This window comes from Megalobrama amblycephala, linkage group LG5 (genome assembly GCF_018812025.1).
Source record: "Megalobrama amblycephala isolate DHTTF-2021 linkage group LG5, ASM1881202v1, whole genome shotgun sequence".
Classification (NCBI taxonomy): Eukaryota; Metazoa; Chordata; class Actinopteri; order Cypriniformes; family Xenocyprididae; genus Megalobrama; species Megalobrama amblycephala.
The window spans coordinates 6,749,889-6,768,889 of NC_063048.1; the positions used below are offsets into that span (position 1 = coordinate 6,749,889).

The window sequence follows — 19,001 nt, forward strand, 5'->3', positions numbered from 1 at the left end:
TTTAAAATGAGGAGGCAAATAGGGGTGTAACAATACATCGATATACATCGATACATCGATCTAATGTCTAACGATCCGATGCATCGATGCAATGTGTAAAAAATCGATACCTGTGGGTTATTTATAGAGGCAACTTTGTTTTAACATTCTCCACATTTTCACACAATATCAGTCTATGCATTATCGCCAACGCATGAATTCTCATTTAAACTACCTTTCAGAACTTGTGAAAGACACTCGGGACAGTAGATGGAACTGTCACTGGCCGATCGGGCCAGTGCTGAATCTTCACTAAAGTTTATAATTTGCTTGTGTTTAAAGCCTTGCAAGCAGTGCGCACACATCTCAAACAGTGTCCGTTAGATCACAACGCTGGAGAATAGAGTGCTATGAATCGTTCTTCACAGACACAGTAACTGAAATTAAAACTGTTAAAAGAATATGGTCAATAAACTGCCGCATAAGAGCGCCACGCGCTGTTACTCTGTGTTGCTTCAAGCACATCATTCTGCACACGGGATGCGCATAAGTGCTTTGTGCCGCTCTGTATTGGAGCCTTTATAACAAATTTGCACAATGAAAGAATATTAATAGCCTATGTTGTTTTGTCCTACCTATAATATGTTGTTGCTTCATTAAAAATCTGCACTATACATTTAAAAGAAATGTCTTTTAATTATGCGTGCGTGTGTGTGTGTGTGTGTGTGTGTGTGTGTGTGTGTGTGTGTATTCCTTGTTTATCAGTTTTTTGACATTACACATTTTAGCACAGAACTAAAATACTTTCTTGACTGTTGTCATGCCATAAGGTGTCATTAAGTTACTGTGTGAATTTTTATTTGTGGATGTCCCAATCAGGGTTCAGGATGTGAAATTTTGAAATAAATGTTTGTTATATATTTTGGTTGAGTTAATAAAAATTTAACTGGTTGTGTAAAATAGGCTCAAAATATCGAAATATTAATCGAATCGAATCGTATCGTAATCGTATCGCAGGAATTTTTGACGAATCGGAAAATATCGAATCGCTGGCTATGAGAATCGATATTGTATCGAATCGTGATGAACTGTCCGATTTACACCCCTAGAGGCAAATGAGGAGGTAAAACCAAGAATAAATTATATCAAGTTAGTGTTTTTACACATTTTTATATTTATTCCAAAATAATAACTAATGCAGTAACAATTTAAACAATATATATTATTTATAAACTAATACTCAGCTTTACTTTTTAACAGTCAATTTATTTTCAGCAGTTATCAAGCTTGTATGCACTGGTCACTCACTCACAGACACAAAGATGTACCTTTAATTTCCCCACGCTGATTTTGACATGAAATAAAGTGATGATATCTAAGGGACAGTTGTTTATTTGCTTTTTAATTAGTCTTCCCATTAACGCCATGACTGTCTTCATTCAGGCCGATTCGACAAGAACACGCACAAAAACAAAAGGCGGGATTTACTGCACGAACCAATCATGTCCAATCGTAACCGATCATATCCAATCATAGCGCGATGGAGGCACTGCATCCTCTCATGTGACTTTCCCCCATTCATTCTCAATTACCCCCCACTAAACCCACCGCACACTTTGGAGGATCTGCTTGGTTTCTATGAGCTGAAGCGAGGCACGAAAGACGCGGACTCCCCGCTGTAACTTCACCTGCGGGTGTCGCTGTTTGACAGTGTTTCTTTAGAAAAACGTGTGACTTTTACACTTTTTAAATGTAAAACATCTGTAACATTTACGTTGTTTTATTGTTGTAATATTGATTATTTTCTTATCCAGTATTCTGAGGAAGCGCCCCTGGTGTAGGGTGATAGAACATATCATTGACCTAATATAAAAATCAATGGAAGTCTATGCAATGTCCTCACTAAGATAGCAAAACAAACCTAAAAAAAAAAAAATAATAATAATAATAATAATAATAATAATATATATATATATATATATATATATATATATATATATATATATATATATATATATATATATATATAGTTGAAAAAAGTCAGATGATTCCATGTGGACAATGAAAAGTAAAAAAAAAAAAAACTTGAATTTGAATGTTTTTAAGTGGCACCAATAAAAAATCCTTTTCTTAAATAACTTCAGATGAAGATTACTTTTTGTGAAGCCACTCGCATACATGCTGCGTTTAAAACCTCATTAAAACATTAAAAACCTCAAATGCCATTAAAGTCTATTATATATAATACCCAATACCCTCACTACTCTGACAGCGAAAGCAGCACCAAACTCTCTAGATATTTGAAGGTATAGAGTGGGTGCATGCTTGTTCAAAGATATCAACGGTCTTACTTCTAATAGTAACATACGAGCCCCATGTCTCCTATTAAAATAGCTGAGAAAGTCAGAGGCAGGACGTCTGGCCCTTCACCCACAGGTTGTTGATTATCTTAAGGGAGCTCAAGCAGGTCTTGTCAGAGTAAACTGCAGGTTTGTTAAATGCCCTACTGAAACCAGAGCCTCTCTGATGGCTGTACTCATGTTTTATTCAGGCTCTGCCAGTCCAGCAACAAATACATCTGAAACCTGTGACTAAAATCACATAAATAAGCCATTCTTGCTCCTGTACCTAATCCTTCCAAATGACAAAAGACCATTTAGCAGATTGAAAAGCCTAATATTCTAATTGTACATAGGTGAATGTCACAAAAATGATCATATTTCTCCAAATAACTTAGTAAATAAGTAAAGTAAATAAAGTAAATAAAGCATATATTTGTACCACTAGTGTGTATATATATATATATATATATATATATATATATATATATATATATATATATATATGATTTTATTTAATTAGATATGTTTTTAATAACTTAAATTTAATTTACACCAGAAGTAAAGTTTGCCCGTGCTTGTCTAGCTCTTAATTCACTTGCATTTTGCACTGTTTTGCACTATGCAGTTTATAAAATAAAATATTTTTGGTAGACTTTCTCCAGTCTGGATCTAATTCAGTGTGCGGTTAGCAATTCCTTTGTTTGTCTCAAATTTGATTTAACTGTTAAAATGAAACGTCGAAAAATTAAAATGGAAAAAGAGAAAACATTGTATTGTGTATATGTGTATTCAATCAATGCCACTGCTTATACATGATCAATTGTGTTAATGGCCTCAGATAACTACTAAGCAATGGCCCACTCTCTTTGTCATGCACTTGGTGAAAACTCAGAGATAATTTATTTTATGTCTTTCTCTCTTTCTCTCTCTTTCTCTCTCTCTCTCTCTCTCTCTCTCTCTCAATCTAATCTGTTGTGAGAGGCAACTTGGAAACAATGATTTCTTTCTGCAGTCAAGGTCAGTTGGGCCGGGTAGAGTTTTAAAGAGTTTAGATAAGATGTTTCCAATTAAAAATATTTACGCACATCAGGTGGGCATGACTATTATGGGATGTCGATGAATCGGAAAATGTACATATATAAAGGAAGTAAAAGGGCCTTATAATAATCTGTTCATTTGATTTTAAAAGTCTTTGCTGAAAAATTAATATGTATGACTTGACTGAATAAATACTCTGTTTTGCATGGAGCTTACTTTGTAGCTCTCTAAGATGTGTTTCGGTTTAATAGAGACTTAGAATTTCGATTTTCAGAAATGAATTTGGTTTGATCATTTTAAAATTGAGTGGCCTGACTTTTAATCTTTTAAAGGGATAGTTCACCCAAAAATGAAAATTTGATGTTTATCTGCTTACCCCCAGGGCATCCAAGATGTAGGTGACTTTTTTTCTTCAGTCGAACGCAAAATATGATTTTTAACTGCAACCGCTGCCGTCTGTCAGTCAAATAATAGGAGTGATTGGGAACTTGAACAATAAGAGTCGAAAAAACTTCCATAGACAAATCCAAATTAAACCCTGCGGCTCGTGACGACACATTGATGTCCTAAGACACGAAACGATCGGTTTGTGCAAGAAACCGAACAGTATTTATATCATTTTTTACCTCTAATACACCACTATGTCCAACTCCGTTCAGCTTCCGGTTAGTGAGGTCTGATCGCGCTCTGACAACGGAAGTGATGTCTCGCACTCATTGAAGTATATGGGCGAGACATCACTTCCGTCAGCAGAGCGGGTTTTTTGACCTCACTAACAGGATGCTGAACGAAGTTGGACATAGTGGTGTATTAGAGGTAAAAAATGATATAAATACTGTTCGTTTTCTTGCACAAACTGATCGTTTCGTGTCTTAGGACATCAATGTGTCGTCACGAGCCGCAGGGTTTCATTTGGATTTGTCTAAGCAAGTTTTATTTACTGTTACAGTAGAAGTTCCCATCCACTGCTATTATTTGACTGACAGACGGCAGCGGTTGCAGTTAAAAATCATAATTTGCGTTCGACTGAAGAAACAAATTCACCTACATCTTGGATGTACTGGGGGTAAGCAGATAAACATCAAATTTTCATTTTTGGGTGAACTATCCCTTTAATCATGTTTGGTGCAAACAACAATTGTTTATAAAAACTTCATTGCGTTCCACAAGGGCTTAGTGGATGAATCAAACTCAACCAAAGCAGATAAGAAACGCTCTGGTGCTCTGTGTGAAAGAGAACACTGAACCAACAGGTAACAGGAGCCGATGTGACTCATAGCATGCTGGCTCAAACCAGAGCAGGGAATTTCATCACACCCTGTCCGACCAGTCCGACCACTCAAGGAGGCTAAAGAGGCCTGTAGTATTTTACATTCTCCTTCTGGGTGACTGTGCCGCACCTGAGTGACACCTGAAGTGACCAATCGTCCATCTCTCTCCCTCTAGGCCCACAACTTCAGTTGAACAAACTGAAAGAACTCATTGTCTTTCGCCCAAGACAATGGAGACTGTATTGCATGGAGAGATCGCTGTTCCACGGACAAATGCGTGCAGTGGAGCAAAAGAAGTCCAAATAATGGAAAATTACCCCGTTGCACAGAGGTGCTTTGATTGCTTTGAAGCAATACGCTCTGCAAATAGTACGGCCCGGGACCTCAGCTGCTGAATGAAGCTCAAATCAGTCTCATTGGCGTCTCAAGGGGAGCAGAGCTGCAGCCTGACACCGATCGCTTACTGAGGGCAGGCGATTGCCACTGAAGCACAGCAAGTCAACTCTCCAGTCGACTGAAGAATGCAACAAGCTCACGAAGCCTCTATCAGATCCAGTACACCCTGTGTTACTGCTTTTCTCCCAACAGGGTGCCCAATCTGGCCCATTTGTACCAAATCAGGAGAAAGGATACTTTCCTAACTGAAATTGCTAAAAGCTTAAAAATGTAACCCAAAAAACTTAAACATGAACTAACTGAACTAAAATAAGTTTGTTGAAGTAATAAAATTACTAAAACTAAAATAAAAATAAAGCTAAATAGAAAAGAAAAGCTCATTCAAAATATGAATAAACACTATAATAGTACATACATAATATTATATAATACATGTGAATTTAATGCTATGATTTTTCTTCATTATGTTTAAAAGATTTGTTACACTTTATTTTACAGTGCCGTAGTTATACTGTAATTACTCAAATAAGTACTGAGTACTATTAATAAACTACAAGTACTCTAGAGTTCCAGTTAGGTTTAGGGTTTGGTTTAGGGTTAGTTGCTTAATTTACTGTTATTACTATAGTAAGTACATGTAGTAAGTTACGTGCAACTACGGCACTGTAAAATAAAGTGTTACCAAAAGATTTTTTATAAGGAAATAAAGCTTTTATTCAGCAAGTACACATTAAATTGATCAAAAGTGTCAGCAAAGACATGTATAATCTTACAAAATATTTCTATTTAAAATAAGTGCTGTTCTCTTTTGAACTTTCTATTCATCAAATAATCCTGAAAAAAATGTATCATGGTTTCCACAAAATATTGGTAACACTTTACAATAAGGTTCATTAGTTAACATGAACTAAGAATGAACAATAATTCTACATTTATTAATCTTAGTTAATTTCAACATTTACTAACACATTATTAAAATCAGTTATATTTGTTGACAATAGTTAATGCACTGTGAACCAACATGAACAAACAATGAACAACTTTAACAACATTAACAAAGATTAATAAATACTGTAACAAATGTTTTGCTCATGTTTGTTAATACATTAAAGGATTAGCTGACTTTAAAATGAACATTAGCTCAAGCTTTACTCACCCTCAAGTCATCCTACTGTAGGTGTATATGACTTTCTTCTTTCTGATGAACATAATTGAATTTATATTAATAAATATCCTGAAACATCCGAGCTTTATAATGGCAGTATGCATTAACAAACAAGTCTGAGCAGAAGAAAGTGCATCCATCCGTCATAAACATATTCCACACGGATCCGGGGGGGTTAATAAAGGCCTTCTGAAGCGAAGCAATGCATTTGTGTAAAAAAAAAAAAAAAAAATCCATATTTAACAAGTTATGAAGTCAAATATCTACCTTCCGCCATGTATTCTTCAAAAAGCTTACGCTGTACTTCCTACACCTTCCCTATTCAAATTATGGAAAAAAACGGAACTGGCGTCGCGTCAGTTCCGTAAGTTGAATAGGGAAGGCGTAGGACATACAGCGCAAGCTTTTTGAAGAATACATGGCGGAAGCTAGATAGTTTCATAACTTGTGTTCATCTACAATTGTGTTCATCAGAAAGAAGTCATACACCTAGGATGGATTGAGGGTGAGTAAAGCGTGGGCTAATTTTCATTTGAAAGTGAACTAATCCTTTAACTAATATTAACAAATCAGACCTCAATGTAAAGCGTTACCAAAATATTACACCGTTTTCAACATTGATAATCAGAAATGCTTCTTGACCATCAAATCAGCATATCAGAATGATTTCTGAAGGATCATGTGACACTGAAATCTGGAGTAATGATGCTTTTACTGTATTTTTGATCAAATAAATTCAGCTTTGGTGAGCAAAATACACTCATTTCAAAGACATAAAAAAAAATCCTACTGACCAGGGGTCTCATTTATAAAACTGTGCGTAGGATCCCTACTAAAGTTGTACATACGCGCAAAAGCTAGATTCTGCGTATACACACAAAAAAAATCAGATTTATAAAACCATGCGTACGCCAGAACCTGCGCACAAATCCCTTTATAAAACCCAGTCAGCGGAAGATTGTGCGTACGTGCATCTCCACCCTGTCTCCTCCCCGAAATCACCATATATGGAGTTTACGACGCCTAGTTTTACTATGCATAACCTCATCTGCATATCATTTACATACATATTCCCATCCACGTGACACCACGGTTAACACCGTCAAAGGTACAAGACATTGGAAAATATTAGATATGGACTATAAATGACATTTGTGCCACACATTATGTTGATAAAGATAATCCAATATCCTCTTTATGTTTTAGAATAAATATATCAAAATATCCATAAAAACAAAATTGTATAAAATACTTCAGATAAAGGTTTTAGAATAGAGTTGTTTCATTCATTTCCACTGGCCAGTTAGTATTTTAATAGTTTTAAACAATTCAAATCAAATTTATGCAGTTTTGCTGATAAGGTGAACATATCTTTTAGGAAGTTTATAGGCTATTTTTAGTGGAAACAGATCGGCCTACTTATTTATTGCAGTGTAAATAGGCTACAATCGTCTGACTCGGCGCGTCACTGACAAAGTATTTTAAAAAGAAAACATGCAAATCTTACAGTTTTCCTCAAATTATATCCTTCAAATAGTAATTGTTTGAAGATCCTTCACACGACTTCAACACCTCCTGCAGCTGTGGTTGTACAGTAAGATATTATTGGACCTATTCAAACTGGACAACGGACCGTTCGACCACCGAATCCAGCAGTGTCTTCCATAATATCGAAGTTAAGTGTGCATCACTGATCGTCATTCTCGAAAAAATATTTTGTCATAACATCTGCAGTTTAGTTTAAAGAGGAATTATTGTGCTCCCAGCGCTTTCATTAAAGCAGCGTGTCACTGGAAAAGTGATCGAAAGTAGCATATCTACTATCTCAATTCATATCACTTTTGTCTCCAGAATGTGCGTACGCACGGCGCAAAGTTTGCTTAAAGGTGCGCACATTCTCCCGTCAAGTTTGTTTTTATAGATCACAACCTTTGCGTGGGAACTGGCGTACGCACGTTTCCAGCCCCGTTTTATGCGTACGCACGCTTTATAAATGAGACCCCAGGTACATTTAAACTATGATAACAACCAGCTCATGATAACAGCCAGCTCTTGACATCATAAACACACTGAATTAAGTTACTTTGGATCAGTTGTGGTCAGTTCATATAGTAACAGTTTTAAGTTAGTGTAAAGGCCTGTTCACACCGGGACGAATATCGCACGCGATTTTCGCCGACGTTTAACGCCTCGTGACTAAACAACGGGCGCCAATGTGAGTGTGCACACCGACGCGAAAAACGCGAGGCGTAAAAGCGTCATTTTTTAAAAAACGCCTCGGGTTCGTTTTTTTGGTTTGACGCGCCGCGTTAAAAACTGGCCGACCAATGAGATTGGCGCTTTTGTTCACGTGCCTGGAGCTGCTGAAGTTACAGTAAAACACGACTTGGTGGCGCTCAAGCACAAAACGGTCTTGCCGAGCACACAAGACGACGAAGAGAAAGTAAGTAGACGAGGAAGATCCCTACAAACTATCCCTGCGTCTCAAACAGCTCCCTAGCTTCCTAGGTCGTGTATCAGTATACCATGTTAAATTAATGTGGCTGAATCCCTGATCAGTGCCCTGACTAGTGAAGTAGAGAGCTGATTGAGACGCACACTATGGGTGCTCTGCCACAGATGTGTATTATTTCTGTATTTTTCCTTTTTTTCCCTTTTACATTCAAGAAATATAGTTGAGAATGTCTTTTTCATAAATATGTTTATTTACACTACCGTTCACTTGCACTATACATATATGTATGTATGTATGCCATTTTATATATGCATTTTTTTTTTTATCTTCTTTAACTTTATTAATATCATGTGTTTATTTGCACTACCGTTAAGCACAAGCGCCACATACTGTCAGGGAGTGAATTTGCACTTTCACTCGGCGCATCGCCGGTGAAAATCGCTTGGGTGTGAACACAAAAAACGTCTCGAAAAACGCTGACGATAAACGCGTGCGATATTCGTCCCGGTGTGTACAGGCCTTAAATGTTCCTGAGAAAGCTTTGCACCATTACCTTTTCAATGGAAAAGGGTGTGAGAGATGCATACAGACACACAGACACAGACTGTATGATGTGACTCATCTCACAGGCCTGGATCTCTGATTAAAGCCTGAACGGCTGAGGGCCGTCCACTGATGCAAGACAGAGGAAACGCACTCCCCTTCAGTCCGCCATCCCCTCCACCTCCTCCTCCTCCTCCTCCTCCTCAGGAAAGGAATGCACATTCTTCCCACGTTACTCTCGTCTTATCTGAGGGAGGGAGCTCTTGGAAAGCACAATATGTGCTTGTGCTTGTGCTTATGTGCGCATTCACATTTGAATCATCAGTGTTGAATCAAACGTCTGCATCAGTAATCTTGAGCTGACAACACAGGGCTGCAGATTTATTCACGTTTACATCTGCATTTAGCAGATTCTTTTATCCAAAAGGATTTATAAAAGAGGAACAAAAGCAAATCTGTTAAAGAGCCAACAATATTTATAATATACAATGCCAGGTTTATTAGACAACTAAGAACCAAGGGTGTGACGAGATCTCGCGAGATTAAAATGTGAAGTGAAAAGCTGTCTCGTGATATTGCCATGACGGAAAGTGAGGGTGAAGTTAGGATAGAATATTGCCACCGCCTTCACTGTCGTTTTGTCATGTACGTTGTCACAGAAGCTTGCAAATAGAAGCGTCAGAGAAGCGGCAAATCGAAGTGGCAGAGAAGCGGAAAATAGGTAACGACTTTTGTTGCAGTATGACTGTATGTGTCCCCTGAAACAGAGCATTTTTCATTCCTATGGAAGTTGAAAGCGCTCGCTCTTCTCATATTGCTCCGCGCCAGTTTTTTGACCCGAGGGAGGGGTTCTAGCAGACCAATCACAGCGCTTGCGGTCCGCGTAGAATTGACGCGTTGTTACATTTTTGAAGAGGTGCACGTCAGGCTACGTTGTGTGGTACAAACAGCCTCAATGCAGAATAGGGATGGGCGATATATCGCATGCGATTCTCACGCGCATTTCGTCATTAAAGCCGGTTCCCTGATTACCGCTAAATCGCCATCACCTGCTTTCAAATGGAGCGGCATTTAATAGTTCACTGATAAGCCACGCAAATATCGCGTTCATTATCGAAGGCGATTCATCTGCGATATGAACGTGATATTGCGTGGCTTGTCAGTGAACTACGGCTCTGTCTGTTAAATGGCGCTCCATTTGAAAGCAGGTGATGGCGATTTAGCGGTAATCAGGGAACCGGCTTTACTGACAAAATGCGCGTGAGAATCGCATGCGATATCTCGCCCATCCCTAATGCAGAAGTATAAATCAGCCTTAAGTGACGAGATGACTGACACAAGCGCACATTCAAACGCGATTTCAATACCCCGCATTTTGAAAGCGGCTCCCTGATGCATGCAAATATCTCCTAATATGGAAACTATCTTAGGCTGTGCTGTGTAGATGTAACCATCTCTTAGCTCTGTATCATGCTTGAAGAAAAAATTTTATTATAGTTGCACCTTATTGTTAGGGGTGTAAAAAAATACTGTATCGATTCTCAAAGAACAATGTCTCGATATTTATCTATTTATTTGTTAACATGCAAGATTATGGTCAGTGGCTTTGTGTTCAATTTAAATTGACTGCTAGATGGCAGTGTTCTCAGAATGTAAAGCACTTGGGTGCATCGCTAGCATTAGCATTAGCAAACACAGCTCACATAGAATTATTCTGGCTTCGCTGCGGTGTGGCAACAAGAGTCATGTTGTTTGCAAAATATTTATGCTAAAATCGAATACTCGGGAAACACATCGAATCTGAGAGCTCACTTAACATCGCGACGCCATCCGCGCAGCATTTCGATAGAATATGTAAATATGTACAGCACGCTTTCCTCTCAGTCATGCAGTCATGGATTGGACTATGCACTCTCTGTTGATAAATACTTTAGCAATTAAAAAACTGCTATACTGTGAACCTTAAAACTATATATGAAGAGTTCAGATACAAAAGCCGGTTAAACGCCACCTTCGTCAAAAATGATATTGAGCGAATGGTCTCCACACACAATATGTGTTCATCAAATACTTTCACTTCAATCCACTAAATCCCAGCGTCAGCCCATTCCGGTTCATTTATTTTTATTTATACTGTTTTTATTTCTATGATCGATTTGTGAAAAGGAGTTCAGTTAGGAGGTAAAAAGTTGTAGAAGCTCATAAATCATGCACAGTTCTAAGGTCTGAAGGTCTGAGACTCGTGTGAAATCATACAGGAAAGAAGCCAATCAGTTGAGTTTGTAGCAAAACCTTTTGCAGTGCTTGAGTATTGTTGTCTTTCACTGCATATGATAATTCATACTCAAAGTAGAACTGCAATGACATTCATTACAAGATGATCAGTTAAAACATTTCAAATGCAGAATGCAGACTTTTTTTCTAGTCATGTATTTCGTCATTGAGGATTTCTTAATAATACTGTGCAAAAAATCTCATTCTCGTGAACTCAATCTTGTGTCTTGTCTCGTCACACCCCAGCTAGAGAAGAGGAGAAATGCTGAGAAATTGCAGAGAATAGAGAAATGTTATGTAAAAAAAAATTAAAAAAGATTTTTTGAACTTTGTAAATTAAAGTTTATTAGAGCATGTTTTCAAGAAAATATTTCAAAATTTAATGTTTCTTTAATTCAATGTGTTACTTGCTGTTTATTATTTGAGGAGCTGACTAGCAATTTCTGCAGTTTCAAAATAAATCCTACAAGTTTTTCCCCCCAAATTTGACAAAATAAAGAATGACTAAAGGCAGAAAAACACATGTCCAAATTAAGCTGAAGTGACATATGACAAAACCAATTTTATGAGTTCTTTAAATAGAAACACTCTGCCCACAAATAAACCACAGGAAACATCCTGACTTCACCTCAGTCACAAAAGCATTAACGACAACAGCAACAGTAGCGAACGCAGCATAGCACGACAGGACTTGCGTTACACAACCCATCCGGCGTTGAAGTTCCATGCAAACCATGATGCAGCAAACAGAACAGATTTTGTGTCAGCGAGGAGCCTTTAGTAAGCTCTCTGGCTCTGCCACGATCAAGCCTGTTTCTGACACCAAGCCAAAATTTGAGCGCATGCTCGGCCCGAAGAGGAGACCCTCTCTACCGCTGTGTGCATCCGTGCAGTCATATCCTGCGACTTCTGCTGTTACCAGGAAACCAGCATCAAAGCCACTGCTATTCTTGCGGTAACTCGCGCAGAGCCTTGCCACAGGATGTTACGTGTGCAGGTTATTGAGAAGATATCACAGAGTGCCACAGGTTGCAGATTAGCATGCGGCTGTCCTTGAGCGTGAGGGTGACGATAACCCAACAGAGAACAAAGCACCGCGCTCAATCACTGCCGCTGATCTACAGGTCCTGCGTTCTTATAACTGCAGAGGCTGTGTTAACTGCTGATTACAGCCTTATCCTGATAATTAGCTTTGCTATCAAGAAGCTTACAGCACTGAATCATCCATTTCACATTTGACACTTTCACAAAGGCCTCTTGTACGAGAACTTCACATTAAAGGGAGGGTTCACCCCAAAAATTAACCTTTCTTTCTTCAGTGTTTCTGCGAAACATAAAAGAAGGTGTTTGGTAGAATGTTCACGCTGCTCTTTTCTATAAGAAAGAAGAATTTTAGGGTGATTTTTGTCTATTTTGGAGCTGGTCACTAAATATTTGACAGTCTGTCCTTACTGTAACTGTAATTTTACTGTATAAAGTAAAATAATTAATGTACTTATTATGAAATATTCATTTCGGTAACACTATTTTAGGGTCTTTTAAAGAATTAGTTCACTTTCAAATAAAATGTTCCTGATAATTTACTCGCCCCCATGTCATCCAAGATGTCCATGTCCTTCTTTCTTCAGTCGAAAAGAAATGAAGGTTTTTGATGAAAACTTTAAGGATTATTCTCCATATAGTGGACTTCAATGGACTCCAGGTGGTTGAAATTACAGTTTCAGCGCAGCTTCAAAGGACTTTAAACGATACCAGACGATGAATAAGGGTCTTTTCTAGCAAAACAATTGGTCATTTTCGAAAAAAAAAATGTAAATGTATATGCTTTATATAAACAAATGATCGCCTTCCAAGTGGTTCTGCCAAAACCGCACTTTCGTATTCTTCAAATACGACGCTGTATGTCCTACGTATTCCCTATTCTACTTATGGAAAAAAATGGAACTGGCGCTGCGTTCGTTCCATGGAAGTCCACTATAAGGAGAATAATCCTGGAATGTTTTCATCAAAAACCTTTCACCAAAAATTTCTTTTCGACTGAAGAAAGGAGGACATCTTAGATGACATGGGGGTGAGTAACTTATCAGGAAAATTTTATTTGAAAGTAATTTGAACTAATCCTTTAACTAGTTGCTTTGCTTATTAGCATGCATATTACTAGAATATTGGCTGTTTATTAGTACTTATTAAGCACATATTAATTTCTTATTCTGTGTGACCTTATTCTACATTCTTAATCCTACCCAATACCTAAACTTAACTACTACCTTACTATTAATAAGCAGTAAATTAGGAGTTTATTGAGGGAAAAGTCGTAGTTAATAGTGAATACATGTTCCCTATACTAAAGTGTTACCTTCATTTTTCATTTATATTTATTTTACAGTGTTGTTGTATTGCAATAGTAATATATTATTACTTTATTCAACTTGTTTGGCATCCTAAAAACAGCAGTGTGGATGTAATGTGGACTGAGACACTATCACAACAAAAAAGAAGTTTGAGTCTGCTTTAAAGTCCAAGTACAAGTCAAGTCAAAGACTTTTTAATCTGGTCAAATTGTTCACTGAAAAGAGGTTGCATTTTTTTATCTCCATCCCTGATAAAAACTCACTTGCCTATAGCTTTCTACTAATCCTGAAGACCTTGTTTGGTGTGTTTGATTAGGTTTGGAGCTAAACTCTGCTGGGCAGTGGCCCTCCAGGACTGAAGTTGCCCATCCCTGCACTAGACGGACTGATGTTCACCCCCAGAGCCTCATAAAATCCTTTGGGAAACACTGAAAATATCTGCAGATGTATAACGTCAAGAGCTCAATGTAAAGCAGCAGGATTGCTGAAGTTTTAGACTTCAGGCGCAGTTTTAGTGACATTAACAGGTTAGTAATGATGTCAGCAATGACGAGCTTCACAGGAATGTCACAATGTCCCGAGTGGTTCATTCTTCCTCTTACGACATGCTGATGGGTGAAGCTGCTGGCAGGTTTCAAAACACTATTAAAGTTGAGTTCTCATTAACGCCAATATTGTGTTCCTCTAAAATGAGATCCAGGGTCTGAGTGCAGATGGTCTGCATAATTCCTTAAGATACAAATGTCTCTATTAGCATATATGATGCTTGAGACTTAATTATGATTAGCATTATTATTCATGTTCATAAGGTTCTCCACACGCAGTGGTGATGGTACATTTTAAAGCTAGATCATAAGTCCTTTCGAACGGAACTTCACAGTCATGCAACTAGGGAAAAACTCCAATCAGAGGACTAAAACAGCTTGATGAATTTTGTTTTTAAGTTATAGATAAATCAATGTTGGTATCTCTTTTTCACCAACACAGTGTCGGTCCATTTCTGCTATGTTGAAGTTTGTGGTTACCACTGTGCTGAAAGTAGTTTGTCAGTGCTACATGGCATTGATAGGGTCAGCGTAATATTTCACTTGTTCATTAAATTTACATGCTAAAACAAGTTACATTTTAGAGTTGTCAAAAGTACCGACTTCGGTACCTATCGGTACTGAAATTTTAAAAATGTGATGCTTTGAGCGGATCTGTAAAGACTTTTGATTGGCCATTGTGTTGACGCGATTATCGGATGTGTCTGTGATTGGCTACAATGATCAAGCAGCGGCGTTTAAAAGCAGTTTCGGAAGTGTTTGAATTTGAAAGCGCTTGGTGAAGAGCTTCATTGATGACTATTTACAATGTTTTTACAGCGTTGATCATTGAAGCCAATCACAGACATATCCGATGAGCCGTGGCCAATCAGAGGTGTTTACGAATCCGTTCAGCAGTGCTCAAAGTGTCACATTTTTTAAATTTCAGTACCGACTAGGTACCGAAGTCAGTACTTTTGACAACACTATTAGATTTAGCATGTGCTATGCTAGATGTTCATTTGAACTGAAATAGATAAGAACGACTAAAAATGCTGCATTCTGCTGCCAGGCCAGTAGTTGGTGATGTCACATTGTAAAGAAACACTACATGCCTATAGACTGAACACGTAATACACATACGCATGACGTCACTGTTTTCACAAATTCGCGTTTTTGTTGTTTACATGGAGACGATAATGGTATCGTTTTCAAAAACTTGCACTTTCAAACCCGGTTTTCATGCCCCCAAAACACCGTTGTCACATAGGCCTAAATAAATGGCCAAAATGCATAAAAAGCTTTCAGTTTTTAGTTAAAAACAGTGTCGGCCCCTCAATTTTATTGAGTAATCAACTTAAAAATTTGTGTTTATGCTACAAGTGATTAAGTTCACAAGTTGTCATAACTCAAAAAGATTGATGCAAACTGTTGTGTTATTTTTAGGGCAAAATATTTGTTTTTAGTGTATGAGATATACATTTAAAGAAGGGATGTGCAACAGTGATCGAGTACTCGACCGTAACAGCGACGATCGATGTAAACGATGATCGATTTTTTTCCCCCCTCCTGATTGGTTAGCAGCACTTTGGGTGGCGCCCTGAGTTCTGATTTTTTAGCTTGCCACAGCATGCATCAAAAGACGTGAGAGAGAATGGCCTCAAAGTCACGTAGTGATGTCTGGCTTCACTTTGACAAGATAGATGAAAATACAGTTCAATGTAAGCTGTGCAGCGTCAAGCTTTTATATTGCGCTGAAAATATCCTTATTAAATTCTATTCATAATTAATTAAGCAATAGTCATCAGTGATTTTTATACGGTAAAATATCATTTTGATTGTTCAGAAAGTGCAAATTGAATCCAAAATATTGCTGAAATATTAGAATAAATAAAAATTACAATAGTGACAGTAATGTAGCCTAATAGATTGTGAATTTGTTGTGCTTGCATTTCGTTGGCTGTGTTTTTCAAGCGCAATCGGAGACTTCGCAAACTTTTTGCAAATGAAAGTTGTAATAGCGACATCTGATTAATATAATACAGGATGCGTTAGGATATCAACATTTATTAACATGCTGAATGCACTACATATCAGTGTTTAGTTTCATGCTCAACTACAATGCCCGATATCTGAGTTATTTGAGACGGTCATATTGCTTTTAGATGTTTCTTTTAAAAATAACTGAATAAATAAAAACACTTTTGTTATAATAATGCAGCAGTGCTTTTTTCGTCATATTTGTTCAACGGCATAAGCTAATTCATATGGCTTCGAAAATGCGCAGGCGATTAATGGAATCACTTAATAATGTAGATGAAAATATAGCACAAATCTGCCATAACCATAGCATTATAATGAGAACTTTATAGAAATCTACAGTCAATTCTGTCCTGGCCTGTGTTTCATAGCACTGTCATGAAAGCGCATCACGGCGGGAGCTCTCTCACTCTCGCTATAGCGCCTAACTTAAAGTTCACTGGCATTTGCATCCTTTTGTGCAGATACCAGTTGTAATGTTAGCTCTATGTTATGTATCCAAGTTATCTGATTAATATCATAGGAGGTGTCATAGAACGGGCTTCAGTTTATTGGCATAAAGTCAGTCTTCATCTCAGGCAGCTATTCCTCTTAGATGCTTCTTTATTAATAACATTGCTGCATCATAATCATAATCCAACAGTGTTCTAATCACACGTTCATGTTTTCATAGACAAGTTTTCATGACATATTTTTTTTCATATTTTCATAACAGTCTTCTACGGTGGCCCAGTAGTGCACAACACAACGAAATTAAAAAAGCAAACATAAGTTCACAACACAACGGAAACAAGCCACAACACAATGGAAACAAGCCACAACACAACAAAATAAAGCCACAACACAACAAAATCAAGCCACAACACAACGAAATAAAGCCACAACACAACGGAAACAAGCCACAGCTAGGGCTGCACGATATATCGCATGAGATTGTCACGTGCAATTCGTCAGTAAAGCCGGTTCCCTGATTACCGCTAAATCGCCATCACCTGCTCTCAAATGGAGCGGAATTTAATAGACAGAGCCGTAGTTCACTGACAAGCTACGCAATATCGCGTTCATTATCGAAGTCGATTCTTCTGCGATATGAACGTGATATTGCGTGGCTTGTCAGTGAACTATAAAGCCACAATACAATGGAATAAAGCCACAACACAACAAAATAAAGCCCCAATGTTCTATAAAGTCGACAGTCTTATAAAGATATCAATACCATGATTAGTTTTAAGTATGTAAACGTTGTATATCGACATGAAATATTAATTCAAAATCACTTGAGTGCACAATAGCTTCATATTTATACCTGTGAATGATGTGACGCGCTACCACAGATGAAGGGAATGTCTGACAATTCCACCAAGTTGTTAAAACGTATAATTTGTATTCATTACAATGACTTTGTTTAACATTTAAAAACAGACATGTTCAACCCTAACCCTGACTCGATTTCGTTGTGTTGTGGCTTGATTCCATTGTGTTGTGACTCGATTTTGTTGTGTTGTGACTCGATTTCGCTGTGTTGTGGCTTTATTCCGTTGTGTTGTGGCTTTATTCCGTTGTGTTGTGACTCGATTTCGTTGTGTTCTGAACTTATGTTTGCTTTTTTAATTTCGTTGTGTTGTGCACTACTGGGCCACCATAGTCTTCAGATATTTTCATTATTTCCATGACGGCCACGCCTCGCCCCCCCCGAGTACTCGATTACTTTTTTGAAACCTTTCAATGATCGAAATGAAAAATTGCCAAAAATGCCCATCCCTAATTTAAAGATGCCATTAAATGACAATTAACCCTTTCTATTTTCTAAATGCATGGATGAATCACTCACGATAACATCAATAACATGACTCTTTGATTTTTTAAATATTTTTAATCAAAATGTCATAACTGGACCTTCCAGTGAAACGCCGGTCTTCTCTCTGTTGACGTAAGCTGGACTTCTCCAGTCATTTAGTCCACAAAAACCCCTTCACTTTCTAAAAATCGACTGCAAGCTCACATTCAGATCTGCCTCCATCCAATCAATCAATAGTCAGTTTCACTTGCAGGAGGTACATCATAAGATGGTAGAAAACGCTACTTCCGTTTTATCGCAACTTTAAATAACTTCCGACTTACATCAAACACACTGAATTAAATTACTTTTGTTCTCAAAAGTTGATGCAAGAGATCGCAAAAAGCGTGCTGGTTCTGAAAGAGATTCGAGGATCCCTGGCCAAACACCAGCTCCATTTTGGTGAAAAAGGGGTATGGCTGGATTCCCAGATAACATTTCATGAATGTGCTGTCATTGAATGTGATGTCAGCACTAAGCCAGAGAACTGGACACATACCAGGCCAAAGTCCATGTGCAGAAACAGCAGTAATATCTCGGTGCAACTCACGGCTCACATCACAGCCATTCATCCTGCACCGTGACCTCTCTTTACACGTGCCTATAAAACAGAGAACGTGAAACGGAGCAGACGCAGCCCTGATAAATTACGAGAACGGAGGGAAGTACGGTCTACTTCAAAATCTTTATAACGGAGTAAATTATTTGTATAGTCACATTTTAGTGGGCTTACACATGCAAAACTGTACAACCTCGAGCACAATCATATCAAAACATTGTCCAAAT

General features: G+C 37.8%; 1 protein-coding gene across 5 annotated transcripts in view; it reads right to left on the minus strand.

Moving 5' to 3' along the window:
* numb (NUMB endocytic adaptor protein) overlaps positions 1-19,001 on the minus strand; it is a 79,761-nt gene that overhangs the window by 57,143 nt on the left and 3,617 nt on the right. Inside the window, exon 2 of one of the 5 annotated variants that reach the window (XM_048190514.1) lies at positions 6,183-6,224. The exons of the other annotated variants lie outside the window; for them this stretch is intronic. The gene's annotated coding sequence lies outside the window, so the exon portion shown is untranslated. The remainder of the gene's footprint in view (positions 1-6,182; positions 6,225-19,001) is intronic. 5 annotated transcript variants of the gene reach the window in all.